Source organism: Cryptomeria japonica, chromosome 3 (assembly GCF_030272615.1).
Source record: "Cryptomeria japonica chromosome 3, Sugi_1.0, whole genome shotgun sequence".
NCBI lineage: Eukaryota > Viridiplantae > Streptophyta > Pinopsida > Cupressales > Cupressaceae > Cryptomeria > Cryptomeria japonica.
In genome coordinates, this window is record NC_081407.1 from 609,355,127 (window position 1) to 609,371,630 (window position 16,504).

The window sequence follows — 16,504 nt, forward strand, 5'->3', positions numbered from 1 at the left end:
GAGATGGAAAAATTCAAGCAAGGGAAGCTAACCCTTTATCACATTTATGAAATGAATTCATCATGACAACAATTTAACTCTTTCAAATGATAACATATGAAAAATAGAAGGAAATGTTCAATTTTAACCTATGCAAGCACTCTAAATGTTGATTTAGAAAATTAATTTTAGGAGTGAAATGTGTTCCTAAATCAGATCTGAAATTAATGATCCAAATTAAGCTATCCACAAGTTTAATTTTGAATTGAAAATTAAGGTTTTAACAAAATTGACCTCTAAATTTTTTAAATTTGCAAGGAATTGAAACTTGTCAATGTAAATTTGAATTTGAAATAGAAAAAACACTTAGATCTGAGAACATAAATCAAAATTAAATAATATTGGATTCACGTCAGGTTCACCAAAATGTGGTGGGGAAAAAATGAGACCGGGTGACTAGAACCTAACCCCACTTTTGCCAACACATTGGGAATATGAAAGATCCTAGGGAGATAGATCACTTTGGCTACTTCTTATGAGAAAGAGGTAGCCAAGGATTATCTCTTAGGGTTTCTATTCCTCTCATTGTATATGAAGAGAAGGTGTGAAAAATAGGGTGTGATTGATTAACTAGACTAGGAGATGAACAATGAAGCATATATAAATTGAAATTGTAAAAACTTGTAGGACTAAAACAAAGATACTAAAAGTAGAGAAAGGGGAGGAATTTGAATGTGTACCTAGTGTTGAAAAATGAGCCAAACTAACCTAGACAAGGGTACCACGCCTTGGTCCTATTTTGTCTAACAAAAAGCTGCAACTGAAGGCTTGCAAATATGATGTTCTGAGCTTCCACCCTACTAAAAATCACCTAAAAGTGGGGGGACTAGGGAACCATGTTCCTATCCCTAATGATTTTCAAATAGATCTAAGGATTTAGAACAATGCTTGTGCCTTTCAGTAGCCTTGAGAGACTTTCAGCTACTTGTACCTGCACCTGCAATTGAAAATAGTGTTTTGGGTGGCTATATTTGGTTTTTCCTTAGTCAAACCCTTATTTTGGTGATTTCCACCTCAACAAATAGTTGATTTTTATAGTGAAATAGTGTGTGCAGGAATCTTGTGTGTGTGCAAGACCCTAATATGAGAAAGATAAGAACTAGAGCTACCCTACACTTCGGAGAGTAAACCCTAAATGTATGTAAATATAAATGTATATGAGAATACTCCAAATCAAATGTTCTAAATGATCTAAAGCATGAATGTAAATGTGAAAATGAGTGTAAAGAAGCTCATACAAAGACATCAAAATAACATGAAACCATACCAATCCCCAAGGGAGAGATATAAGCCACTTGATCTCCTATTATTCTTCAATATCTTCAAGGCTCCTAATTGATAATGAATAACTGATGAATAACTGATGAATACTTGATGAATTATTGATAGATGTTGTTGAAGACTCCACATAAGCTTCTCTTTTACTACATATAAGGCTTCTTGCGATTGCTAGAAGGCTTCACCAAAAACTCTTCCTTCGATTAGATTAGATTCCTTTAAATGAAGAAAGAGAGCTCTTATGTATGAAACCCTAGATCTTAATTTCATCTTTAGGCCAACCTAGAATTTGAATTTCTTGCAAATTTTTTGGGGTTAAGAATTATAATATCATAGAATTATTCTCTTGAAATTTGAGGAAAATTTTTGGGGGACTTGTTGCACTTGCACATGGTCCAACCAACTTTTCACCAAATTTTTAGGGTTGTTAGATATGATGATATTAGAGTGAATCACAAAGTTATAGCTGATTTCAAGATGTTTTGATATGTGAAATCAGGCCTTAAAGGTCAAAATAAAACATAATTAGGGTTTATGATTTAATTATTTATTGGAGAATAAAATAAAAAGGGGCACACTTAGGGTAAAGGGCCCAATTTTATGATTTGGGGAGTGATGAAATATGACTTTAGATTTAATTTAATTAATTAATTAAATTCTTAAAGGGAAATTACAGTGCAAGATGCAAACACACTAAGGTGGGTGCTAAACCAAGTGTGGAATTTTACCACCCTAGAAAGGGTGTACAATTTATGATGTTACAGTCTAAAACCCATAGATTTACTTTTTCTACATGTAGAGTTGTTTGAACTATCAAACTTGATTCATTTTTGTCTTTCTCAACGCATACTTGTTTGGTTTCTTTTCTTTGCTTAGCTGCAATATTTTGATTTGATGTATCTTTTGGTTATACTGCAAGAGTTATCTTATGCTTACTAGTCCTTAACTTACAGTGTTTTGCAATGTGACCAAAACTTTGACAATAGTAACATTTTACATTCTTGTTAAAATATGATATAGGGGGACTTCTATATGATTGAAATCAATTTCTTCTACACTCATGACTTTTATGACCAATTTCATTACAATGATAACACATGACATTGACATCTCTTAAAATGGAAAATGGGTTCATCCTTTCATAACTAGGAGGAGGTCTATGCATAAGCCTCCATTCTAGAATTATATGGCCATAATTATTGCATTTGTAATAGTAACCATGAAATTGAGGTACATACCAATCATTAGTGAAGTTGTTTCACATTTGTCTCCTTGGAGCAACATAACTCGGTCTTCCTAAGATCTTTCTTATGTCCTTGACCTTTATGAAATCTCCATTATCCACTTTGCCTTTTACTTTTGGATCATCTTTGTTGATATTATAGTTTTGTCTATTTCCTTCCTCTCTTGAAGAGACAAAATGTATTTCCTTGTTAGAAGAGACCTCACTTGTAGAGAATTGACCATTCTCATTACCAATGCTAGATGCATCCTTTGATTTATTTTGTTTGTTCAACATTGCATCTAATGAATTGGTGCTTCCCTCATACTTAATTCTCACTTTGAGATCCTCTTTGAATTTTTCAAGTTCTTCCCTAAGTTTCACAATTTACATCTCCAACTTTTGATTCTCATTTTTCTTTCTTTCTAGATCTGATTTTGTTACTTCACACATTATTTTGGCTTCTTCTAACTGAGTAGTTAATGCAACAATATTGATAGTTGATTCCTCAATATTCTTGTTCAGCAAGTCATTCTCCTTTATTACTCAATTCTTGTATTTCTTTAATTCTTTTATTACATTGTCTAATTCTTCAAGAGCACAAACCAATTCACCTTCAAGATCAACCTCTGCATCAACTTCTTCTTCATCACTGTCATAGAGATTTAAATTTTTATATTTCTTTACATTTTCATTTAGAACTCCCTTGGCCATCAAAAGATTAACTTCTTGTTCATCTTCACTACAACTCTCATCAAAACCACTTTTTTCATCAGCGACATCACTTTCTATTATTTAAAGGCTATTCTTTCTTTTGAAATTACTTCTCTTTGATTTGTAGAATTTATTATTCTTTTCTTTTCCAAATCTCTTCATGTTTTGATTCTCATCATCCCCTTTTTCTTCATATGGACATTTAGCAGCAAAGTGTCCTATCTTGCCACAATTGAAGCACTTGAATGGAGTCTTTCCTTGGTACTTCCCTTATCCTTTCTTGAGATTTCTAACAAAGTTATCTTCTATAGCATTTGAGTCATTTTATTTCTCATTAGTAGCTTATTCTTTCCCTTTCTTTATGGTATTAAATGTAACCTCTTTGTTCAAAGATTCAACACCTACTATCCTCATCTCATAGGCTGATAGAGAACCAAATAACTCATCCATAGTAGACACATTCAAATCATTAGCTTCTTCAATTGTAGATACCTTTGTGTCATATCTAGAGGTGAGTGATCTCAACACCTTCTTGGAAATTACCTCATCCAAGACATCTTCTCCAAGTCCTCTTATTGCATTCACAATTTCATCTATTCTCTATAGATAATAAAAAATATTCTCTTCCTCTTTTATTTTTAGACCTTCAAATTGAGCTTTAAGATTTTTTAGTGTAGCTGCCTTAACTTTAACATCTCCTTCATATACTCTTTGTAGCTTATCCCAAGTCTTATTTGCTAAAGTGAAATGCATAACTTTGAGAAAAACTGTATCTAGAGAGCCCACTCAAGATTGCATTTTTGGCCTTAGCATTGTACTCATATTCCTTTTTAGCATCAGGGTTAGTTGGAGGAACTTGAGGGATAGTATAACCATTTTCACTAACATCTAGATATCAAAGCCTAAAGAGGATAAGTAAGTTTTTATTCTTCTACTCCAGAAGGCATAGTTGCTGCCATCAAACATGGGTTCTTTAGCAAAGGAGGATTAATTCCTAGCCATTATGTTCACAAACTAGAATCTACCCAAGATAGAGAAAGCTTATCTAACAAGGAACCTAGGGATTTGATACTAATTGAAGAACACAATTAGGTCATTGAGGGGGGGTGAATCAGTGAAACTTTAAAACTTTTAAAACTAATGTGTTATTGCTGAAGATGCAAAATATTAAATTCACACACATAAAAGAAAATCACATAACACAAGGATTTACAAGGAAAACCCAATGTGGGAAAAACCTCGGTGAGAATAGTTGCTAGAGTCTACTGCTCCAATATAGCCCCACAATACATAATCTGATTACAATATATTTTAGGGCACCAACCCAAGGAGCACCAACCCCTTACAAATTTAGAGCACCTAATCAAGGAGTGCCTACCCCTACTTTGAGCACCCACTCAGAGAAATGCATTCATTGATAGAGTTGAAAGATTACAATGAAACTCATTGTTGCAAATGAATTTTTGCAACTCATAAAACTTTTTGAAATACACACCCTATTGCTCTGTTGTTTACCTATCTTCCTTCTTGACTCTACTAATCATCTCCAACTGCTATCCAATATCCTCTTTACTTTCTCATTGATGGCTTGAACTCTCTCTTCTAATATCCACGCTACTTTACTACTCTCTACCTCTTTATCTTTGTTTGGCAACACTCTCTTCTCCTCTGCAACTCTCTATTTTTTAGCATTCACACACTTCTCGTAATGCCCCATGTTCTATATGTTTTTACACACCTGTTCTCCCTCCCTCTATTTTTTTCTTCTCTCTTCTCTCTATTTTTTTTCTTCTCTTCTCTCTACCAACTCAACTCATCAACCACATCAGTCACATTTAATCAAAATAACTTCATTTAGTCACCTTTGTACTCTCTTGATTTTCTATCCAAAAATAAATTTCAATCTTTATTTTATTGGCATCTAAGAAATCATATCTACCTGCAGATTGGATAATATATACATTATTTCAAACGACACATCGTCATTAATAAATACATCATCTTGATATCCTTTTGCATTCATATTTTTCTTCTGTAATTAGCTTACTATATTTCGTGATCTTAGGTCAAATAAATTTTCTTGAGCTTCTCAATGGTCTGCAACATGATCCTTCAATAAATGCAACATCATTCCTTTTCATCCTACTCTGATAGGATGGAAAACTACTTAATCTATGTCCACCATCTCTGCAAGTAATGGACTTTGATTTGTTTTTCATATGCCACTGCATCATCAATATCTCCTTCTAAGTTATTGAATCAACCATGATCAAATTACACCCCATGTGGACACTTCAACTATTGAGTTGCATTGGTGGCTTCAAAATCTTCATTCAAGGTTTTATCGACAAGAGATTTCATAGTTACAATTACCATAACCCCTATCACTAGCCACACAGGCACATTTCCTATGCCTGTGGTAACCTTTTTTGATGTGACAAGTGTTTTGTCATATTAAACAAAGGGACATATCAATATAACCCCAACCAGCTAGTAAGAGGAAAAAGAAGTCTTCCCAAACTACCTTCTCACATTGAAATGAAGGCAACGTCAGCAAGACAAAGAACCCATCATATCGAAATGAAATTTTTGGTGTAAGACTAGAGGGGCACCGAAAGATAGAAAAGGTCTTGTCAAAGAGGTGTTTTTATGGGTCCACCACCACGAGGTCCACACAATGGGAAACCCAACCAATAACCAACATGTAAGCACCATAAAGCACAAAGTAGAAGGGGGGCCCACTTGACATATCACCACTTGAGCACAAAAAAGTGTTGCTATCATGTGCACACATGTGAACAACTAGTTAAGGCCCCACCGATGAGGGAGAACTAATCACCAAGACTCCAAGGGCCACCAAAAAAGGAGGTGATTCTTGCTGAAAGGTAAGGTCTCACTGAAACACAAAGCATGTCGCCCAGACTAGAAAAAAGTCACAATGATGAAGGGGAATATTGGTGTAGCAAGCAAAGTCGACAAGAGGTAAGCAAGGGTCTTGCCAAAAGGGAAAGTCATGCCAAAACATATGTCAACAAGACAAAGAGCAAGTCACACCAAAATTGAGGAGGTCGACATAACATTATCAGTCTACATAGCCCAAGAGGAAGTCATGCCAATAGACAATGTCACAGCAAACCAAAAATCATATCAGCAGGACAGAAATAGGGTCTCACCAAAAAACTACCATTAAAAGGATTTTTTACATTTTTCAATTTCAAGCAAACTTAAATCAAACCCAATGGATTCAATATAGTGAGACATATTTAGGACATCATTCCAATCTTGAGACACTAAATTTAACCCTTTTTCACATCTTTTTTACACATCATCTGCAACTCATTAATGTCTACCACCTGATTTGCATCTAGTTGATGTCAATGACAATCAATTTCCAAGAACAAGGAGGGTATATATGTACATACCAAGGGACCATACTCAGTTGGTCTCTAGAATCTATAGACATGCTCAAATTGATGTCTATGGTAGGGGATCACCATGATGACTGTTGACAAAATTCTATATGTAGCTTGTTTTAATCTGATTGGAAGTGGGACCAAACCTTTCTATATGTATCTTTTTTTAACCTAATTGGAGGCATAATGATCATGAATGTCGTGGAAACCTAGATAGACATCAAAGCCTAATTTTTTGCCAATTTTTTCTTCATCCAATTTTTTTCTAATTCTTGAGATTGCTTACTTCACCCAATTTTTTTCCAAAAATTTCATTAATCGATCTCCCAAGAGGGTATACCATCAATATTACAATGTTAGGGACAAAACCAGCTTGATTTATTTTCTTTGAAACAATGTTGTTCCAAGATTGTCCCAAAGAGGGGCAAAATGTATAAACCTAAAAATGACTAGATATAATTAAATAAATATTTATTATTTATTTAAAGTTTTATTCTTCTATCAATAAATAAATTGAATAATTTATTTATTTGATTCATCTCTCATATTCATCTTAATCAATTTATTAATTAAATATTTATTATTTAATTATATTTCATCACTTCTTCTAAAGTCCATCTTGATTAAACTATTTTAAATTATTCAATTACTCATTCCACATAAGTAATCAATCTTAAATCCACATTATATTATCTTCCATATCATCATGCAATCTCAAAAATGAAGTGGCTATAAAATTACTTCCACCTTCTCCTTCACGTTGCAATCATAGAAAGAACATATTTCCCCTTTTTCTCTCACATTCCAACCAATTCTTCTTAGCCATTCTTTCTATCAAGATTCACTCTCAACCATTGGTCTTCTCCACGTAGGAATTTGGTCTTGTAAAATCTATGAAAGGAAGCTATTTTCTAGCATTTGAGGCTAGTCATTATTAAGAAATCAAGCATTTTTACAACATTCCAACATATTAGAGCAATCAAGCAATCAAAAGTGTGTCTTTGGCCTAGTGTAGTTTATTAATAGAAACATATCATATTACTCATTTAGCATAGTTTCATTATCCAAATAGTTTCACATTACATCTCTCATACCACATAGCCCATTTATCTTTGGTCATCTTGAAGCAACAATAATGTAATCTGAAGCAATTATCATAACAACAAGATCAAAAGTTAATAGGATATAATAGGACAATAGTGAAGGTTTTTCTATTTGGTATACTTGTTATTTGTCTCATTGGTGATTTTGGATGTTTTGTAATATTTTAGGATTTTGTAGTAGCTTAGAGTAGTATTACAAGTTGGTTTAAATTTTCATAGTCACAAAACTCTCTTCGCAAGATAGAAACACTAGAATTATAGGGTTGAAATGGCCTTGGATTATAATTTCTCATTTGGGCTTGAGGATGAACCTGATTGTTAGGCCTATTTGGCTAGTATGGAGCTTGGTAAGGTATGATGTTTTGACCTTGTTTTGACCTTGTTTACTAGCTTATTACCAAAGGTCTAAAGCATTCCCTTAATTTCTAGCTTAAACTCCTGAAGCTCCTAGGACTGACTTGGAACAACATTAACTTGAGTTGAATCTTGATAACCCAAAATTAAAAAAGGTGGGACAACAACTATAGTAGAGATTCTCTCTAGAATAAGTGGTTGTATCTAAGGAAAAATGGGCATTGGATGTCTATCAGCTAATTTTCTAGCTTGGATAAGACTATTTTCAACTCTTATAATAATATCAAAAGTTGTCAATAATGAGTTTCCACCCATTGATTGTATCATCACTGTTAAGAGAATTCAAATAGTATTAAAAAAACATGATTATTAGATAGCCTCACTGTAATTGGAATCCTATTTCGAGTAAGTGCACAAAGATGGTGGTCAAAAAGGGGGGTATAAGTGGACACTTTTTTTAAGAATCAGGTGAACCTAAACTTGGAGGCAAAATTTGAAATTCATCCACTCAAGATATGAAGATAATCAAACAACAAATAATGTAGTATTCTAAATCTAGTCTCCAAACTACTAAACTTTTTCAAAATTGGATAAGATTAAGGGGGTCAAATCCTTCCCACACGAAAAACACCCTGATTTGGTTTTGAAAAACATAACATAGTGTTTGACATGCACATCAAAAAAGTCATAGTTAGATTTAGTATTTTGACAAATCCTTTGGCAAAAAGATAGTTAAGAGTGAGCACTAGAAGTTTTATATTTTTTTGTAATTTTTTGTTGAGTATTTTTTTTTTATGATTTTTCCAATCGAGCACATCCTCAAAGTTAGGTACCTGTTCATGCTTGAAGCATAACTTGCACTGAAAAAATTGAAAATGCAATTTTTATTTATTTTTAATTGTAAAGAATCAAGTGCACTACAATAATATATAAAGTTTTTTAAATTTGGATAAGTAGACCGATTTTTTTTTTTAAAAGGTACACATATGTCTATGATAAATATGGAGACACTCGTAAAAGAAATTCAATAATAATATGTTATTGTTGTTCAAATTTTTTAAAAATTATATGGTTAGAAAGCTCAAAAGATAGGTTAAAATATGGTGGCAATTTTAAAAATTCCCACTTGATGAAGTGTAAACCTGATGATGACAAAGTCGAGAAACCAAGTTGATAAAATAAAACATGTCAAAAGGAGGGAAATGGAGGGAAATCAAAATTCCAACCCGTAGCTTTGTAATCCAGGCCTATTTCCAAGCCTAAATAGTCAAAAGCGCGTACGGGGTACCTATAATATATATATGTATATAATAATATATAATATACTAAGTATATATATATAGACATATGTGTGTATGTATGTGTATTATCTCCATCTCTCCCTCTCTCAAGCACGTACAAGGTGCCTCTCTTTCTCTCCCTCTCCCTCTCTCTCTTTCTCTCCCTCTCTCTCCCTCTCCCACCCTCTCTCTCTCTCCCTCTCTCTTCCTCTCCCTCTCTCTCCACCTCCCTTTACCTTTCTCTCCCTCTCTTCCCTTCTCCCTTCCTCCATACCCTATCCCTCTCTCTCTTCTTCTCTCCCTACCCACTCTTTCTCTCTCTCTACCCACTTATCTCCCTTTATATTATTGTATTGGAATTAGGTCTATCATGTAGTGGTCACCATTTGGATGAATAATAGACCTAATAATCCCAAGGTCCACAATTTGAGATCGAGAGGCTATTCTTTTCTTGATAGGATTAGAATTTGACTTAGTGTACAAAACCCATTGTGCATCATTCCTCTCTCTCTCTTTCTCTCTCTCTCTCTCTCTCTCTCTCTCTCTCTCTCTCTCTCTCTCTCTTCCCTTCTACCTTCCTCCATACCCCATCTCTCTCTCTCTCTACCTCTCTCTCCCTCTCTCCCCTTCTCCCTTCCTCCATACCCCATCTCTCTCTCTCTCTCTCTCTCTCTCTCTCTCTCTCTCTCTCTCCCTCTCTCTCACTCTCCACCTCTCTCCCCCTCTCTCCCCCTCTCTCCCCTTCTCTCTTCCTCCATAACCCATCCCTTTCTCTCTTCTTCTCTCCCTCCCCACTCTTTCTCTCTCCCTCTCTCCCCCTCTCCCTCTCACTCACTCCCTTTCTCTATCTCTCCCTCTCCCTCCCTCTCTCTCATGCTCCCTCTCTCTCTCTCTCCCTCTCCCTCTCCCTCTCCCTCTCCCTCTCCTTCCCTCCCTTTTCCTTCACATTTTCTTTACTACAAATAATGCTTATGTGGTACTGAGCCTCTTAGTTCCCTACCCTATCATAACATTTTAAAGGTGTAGGAGCATGTATGTGGTAATTATGAGTTCTAAGCACGTACAAGGTGAAAAAAAATATTGTTTGGGCTTGCCAATATTTTAGGGACTAACTGCGTGTACGCGATTATTAATAGTTTTGACTCAAAAAAATAATGATAAGATGCATATTTATGGTTATTTGATTTTTTATGAAATTTTTCGTACATATATATGTAATATGATTCTATTTAAGACAACTGATATCAACCATGGGAAAGAATAAGAGAGGAATGATGGAACAATGAGAGGCTGAAAAGGAAAGACAAAGGCATCATATGAAGAAATTACATGATATAAGAACAATGGGATAAGAAGGTATGTCATCCTCAACATCTCAATTCGATTTACCAAACAAACATATTGCAACTAATGCAACTGAAGAAGAGACATTTGATTTACCATATGAACCTAATGCAATTGAAGAAGAGACCACATTGAATAATCAATTAAATGATGAACTTACACCTACTCTATTTGATGAATTGAATGTACACAATGCACTGATGTTAACACCTCCTAGAATCATTTGTAGGAAACCAAAGTATCTAATTGACATTGATGAGAATATATTGAAGCCAATGCCTAATAAAATGAATGAATGAACTTGTAGGAGAATGGTTAAAAGAATACGGAAAAACTATTTTGAAAACTTAAATCAAACCACAAGATGTCAATCAATTCTTCAAATGATTAAAAATTAAATTTTAGAGAGACAATGAAAATTCTAGGTTTAAGATCATTTGAAAGTGATAGGGAAAGAACTATTATGAGAAATCTATTTGATGCATATCAAGCTATTGGTTCAAAATCATGCACTAAAGATTCTAATGTTACTCGACGTGTCATTACATTAACCATAATGAGCAAAAAAATTTAAAAAATGGTTTAATAAGCATAAAAAGTAAGTCATTAAATGTTAGTAGAGCAACATTAAGTAAAGAATTATAGAGGTGAGAAAAAATAGAGGAACCCAACAATAATTCTCTTTGGGCATTCTCAGGTTGACTACCATGACAAGGTTGTTGTTGATGCACTAAGAACATTAATCAAAAAATTTTGGAATGACAACACCATAGTTTCTCCCAACCAAAGATATGTTATTAGAAGGTGAATCGGGTCTACAAATTTTGAGCCACATACCAAACACTATTTGGATATGACTCAAAAAAAATTTATGAAATATTCCTTGAAAAGTTTCCTCAAATAAGAATTTCTCAATTTTTTTTTAAAATGGCAAAACCCTTTTATATTAAGATTAATCATGTATGCACCACGTGTTGTTGTAGGATGCATATTGAATTTTCCATGCACTATGATATTTTTCATCATATTTGTTCTACTTTTCACACTAACGATGTTTTGGAGGAATACAATATACAAGCACTTCCTAAGTCATTAAGACAATTTATTTCAAGTGTGCTATGTAATAGACATGATTGTTGCATTTATTATAAGATGCCTTGTTTGGAAGGTTCTTGTTCTATATGTGGTGGTTTGCAACATTTACCAAGATGTGTGTTGGTACTATGGATATGTGTGGCAGTGATGTTTTGTCATTGGTGTCAACACTAGCTATTATCGGAAGATAGATTTACATTGGCTGATATGGATGGTTACCGACAAATAGGTTACTGGTATAAGATCTAGTGTTATTGGTAGAAGAGATTATCTATTGGACACTTCTGGCATATTTGGATTAGTAAAGTATATTGGATTTCATGTGTTATATGCTCCATAAGAATGTTGGTATTGGCTTGATAATTGGATGTCATCATACACACTAGTAAACCCTTATCGACACTGGTTTAAGACTTTACAGATGAAGCTTTCATTGAGGAATCATGACAGGATTCACAATTGGTGTTGGTGCAGCTTCTTCGAGGAATTCAAGATGCTGAAGATGTTTGTTGATCATGCTTCAATTGCTTGAAGACATTGCTTCGGCATGGTGGACCTAGAATAGGCCTGGTACCTATCTAGGTTATGGATTGCTATCATGCTATTGTGTACTCTACACATTACCAGGATGTTTCGAGATGACTTATGGATTTGTTATTGTAATTTTGGTCTTAAGCTAACATGACATATCATTGTAATAAGGAATTATGTAATGATCTTATTGTAATATCTTTTAGGTGGCCGACCTAATTAGTTTAGGCCTTAGGGTTTGTATAAATAAGAGGTAGAAACTCTTTGTAAAGTATCATGGTTATGAAAAGGTCATGGTCAAGGAATGTAATGTGTGAATATTGTAATATCATTGAAGTAGAGGAGTTGGTCGATCATTGGTGATTGGATTGGATTCAAAAGAGGATTTAGTCCTCTGGCACTAAGCTTAACCGAGACTGTAATCAGGTATGATAGATTATATTTCTGTCAGTTCACTCTATTGGATTGTTGTCCATTTATCTCGAGAAGGTTGCAACTTCTCTGCAGTCAGTGAGACTCTTTTGTAATGAGTAGTATGCTCTAGGTAGTGTGCCTTCCTACAAGTGCAAGCCCCTCATTGTAACACATACTTTCTGCAGAGGTATCATTTGACTATGGGTAGGCTTCTGACCGTGGTTTTTCCCTTTCTAATTTTTCCACATACAAATCATCATGTCCTGTGGTATGATTGTTTTTCATTGATCATTTGGTTAATTGTTAAGTTGTATTGTTTACTAGTATCTATTTCTACTGGCATCTGTTTGTGCTTTACCGATACTTGATATGTTTAAGGTTGTATTGTGGATTAAAAGTTATAATTTGTTAACAAATGATTCACCCCCTCCCCCTCTCAATTGTTCACTGGTTATCCTAATAATTGGTATCAGAGATTTGGTCCTCTTTTGCAGAAGCTTAACTACTTGAGGTAGATCCTATGGCAGATAAAACTTTTAATCCACTAGTAGCTAACACTTCTAATCCACTGGCAACTATTTTTAGAAGAGAAATCCCTAAGCTTGATGGAACAAATAATGGGATATGGAAAATTTGAATGGAGACTCAACTTATATGTCTTGGCTAGGATATTTGGAAGATCACTGAAAAAGGATACACACCTTATGATCTAGCATCCAGCAATCCTGCTCTTGTAAACCTGGACAAGAATATTAAAAATGATTGCAGAGCTAGAGAATCCCTATTGTGTGCACTTACTGATGAACAGATCATGGGATTGACTGACAAATCATCAGCTAGGGTTATATGGACAAATTGCAAATTATGAATGAAGGTTATATTTCTATGTTTATGAAAAGAGTAAATGAGATTGTTATGGGAATTCAATGTTGTGGAGGATTTCTAAGTGAAGATGAAATAGTTTCCAAAGTCTTGAGAGCCCTTCCACTAGCTTACAAGATGAAGGCAACTACAGTTAATGAGTTAAGAACAATGGCAAACACTTCAGTCAATAGAGACATACTAGTTGGGAAATTATCTTCTTTTGAGCTTGAAGTTTGGATCTTCTAGAGTTGTAAAGTCTAAACCTACTTTTCATGCATCATCATCAACATCTACTAACAAAAGTGATTGGACAACCCTATTTGCAAAAGAATTGGAAGACATGAGGAAAGAAGATGAAGAACTTGAACAACTTGAAGCCTTATTTGCTAGAAGAGTACCTAAAGGTCCAACTAGAATTAAGTATGAAGGAAAAGAACCTTTTAAATGTTTTGCATGCAATAAGATTGGTCATTTTGCATTTAGATGTCCTTAAAGGAATGCAAGGTTTGAGGAAAGAGTTAAGAAAAATTTTAAGCCTAACCCAACTAGATATAGATCCAAGAAAAACAAACATTTCTACATAGCAGATGAGGAAGGAGTAACTGATGACACTAGAGATCAACTAGCACAAGATTCAGCTAGTGGATTTGGAAATGGAAAGGAATGGGTGTTCAATGCTTTGAAGGAAGATGAACCAGAACCAACTATGAAAAATGAAGAGAAGACCCTAGTAGCAAAAGTTGAAGATAAGGATGAATGGGCAATTGACAGTTGATGCTCACATCATATGACTAGAGATAAAAGGAAATTTTTGTCACTACAAGAATACAATGGTGGTCAAGTTAGATTTGGAGATGACAAGGCATGTATGATCAAAGGTAGAGGTATTATTTCTTTGGATGAAAAGAATAACATTGATAATGTCTATTATGTAGAAGATTTAAGGCATAATCTTTTGAGTGTTGATCAATTAGTTGATAAGGGTTTTCAACTTTAGTTTAAGGATAGAAAATGCAAAATCATTAACAAAATTGGTTTCGAGATTGCAACTGGTATTCAGATAGGAAGTAATATCTCACTTGAACATTGGTAATAAGACATGTTTGTTTGCTCATATTGATGAGAGTTGGATATGGCATAAGAGGTTGTGTCATGTTAATTTTGATTGTATTGTTAAGATCAGTTCAACTAAGGCAGTTAGAGATATACCTAAGATTATGAATCCTCGTAATCTAGTATGTAAGGAATGCCAATTGGGTAAGGAAGTCAGAAGTTCTTTTAAAAGCATACATGATGAATATAATGATGTACTTGATTTGATTCACACTGACTTATGTGGTCCAGCAAGGACTGGAAGCTTTCAAGGTGATAGGTATTTCATGATGATTATTGATGACTATTCTAGAATGATGTGGGTGACTTTTCTAAGGGAGAAGTCTGAAGCTTTTGAGAAATTCAAGATCTTTAAAGAAAAAGTTGAAACAAAAACTAGATTTAAAATCAAATGTCTAAGATCAGATCATGGCGGTGAGTTCACTTCTCATGAATTTAATAGTTATTGTGAGACAAATGGAATTAGAAGACAACTATTTGTACCTAGGACTCCTCGGCAAAATGGAGTAGTTGAAAGAAACAACATAACCATTTTGGATGTAGCTAGATCTATGATGATGGAAGCCAAATTTCCTCATATCTACTATAGAGAAGCAATGAGTACAATAGTCTACACATTCAATAGAGTTCACATTAAAGATGAAACCGGTAAGACCCCTTATGAACTATGGTTTGGACATACACCTACTATTAAGTATTTTAGAATTTTTGGAAGTAAATGCTATATCAAAAGAGATGATTCAATTGCAAAGTTTGATCTTAGATGTGATGAAGGGATATTTCTTGGTTTTAAATTCAGAGAAAAGCATATAGATGTAATAACAAAAGACTACTGAAAATTGTGGAAAGTGTTGATGTGAAAGTGGATGAACAATAAAAAAATTATTCTATATCAAATGATAGGGAACCGACAGTGGAAATGATCATAACAAAACCAACAATACATCAAATGGCACATGAAGCTGAAACAGTTACACCGACATAATCATAAAATTCAACTGTGACTGATGATCAGAGTAGTGAACCTGAAGTTCAAAAGACTCCAAGGTACGTAAGATTAAATCATTCTGAAGATCAAATTATTGGAGATAGGAACAAGGGAGTAATGACAAGAAGAAAAATGACAATGAAGAGGTATGTCTTGTTTCTCAAGTTGAACTGGCAACTGTTATTAAAGCTTGTAAGGATAAACATTGGTTAAAGGCTATGGAAGATGAATTAGATCAAATAGAGAAGAATGAAACTTGGTCTTTAGTCTCTCAGTCTAAAAACAAGAATGTTATTAGAACTAAATGGGTTTTTAGAAATAAACTGAATGAGGATGGTCAACTTATAAGGAACAAGGCTAGATTGGTTTGTAAAGGATATTCTCAAATGGAAGGAATTGATTATGGTGAGACATTTGCACCTGTAGCTAGAATTGAAGCTATTAGACTATTTCTTGCCTATGTAGCTTATAAGAACTATAAGGTTTATCAAATGGATGTCAAATGTGCATTTTTTAATGGTGAGCTTGAGGAAGAAGTTTACATTGAGCAACCTAATGGATTTTCACTGATAAATGACAAAGACATGGTTTGTAGATTGAAGAAAGCTTTATATGGTTTGAAGCAAGCTCCTAGAGCTTGGTATGCAAGGTTGGATAAATATATTTTGAAGCTTGGTTTTACTAAAGGTAGTGTTGATAGTAATCTATATTATAAGATCACTGATAATGATATTTTGATTATGGAAGTCTTT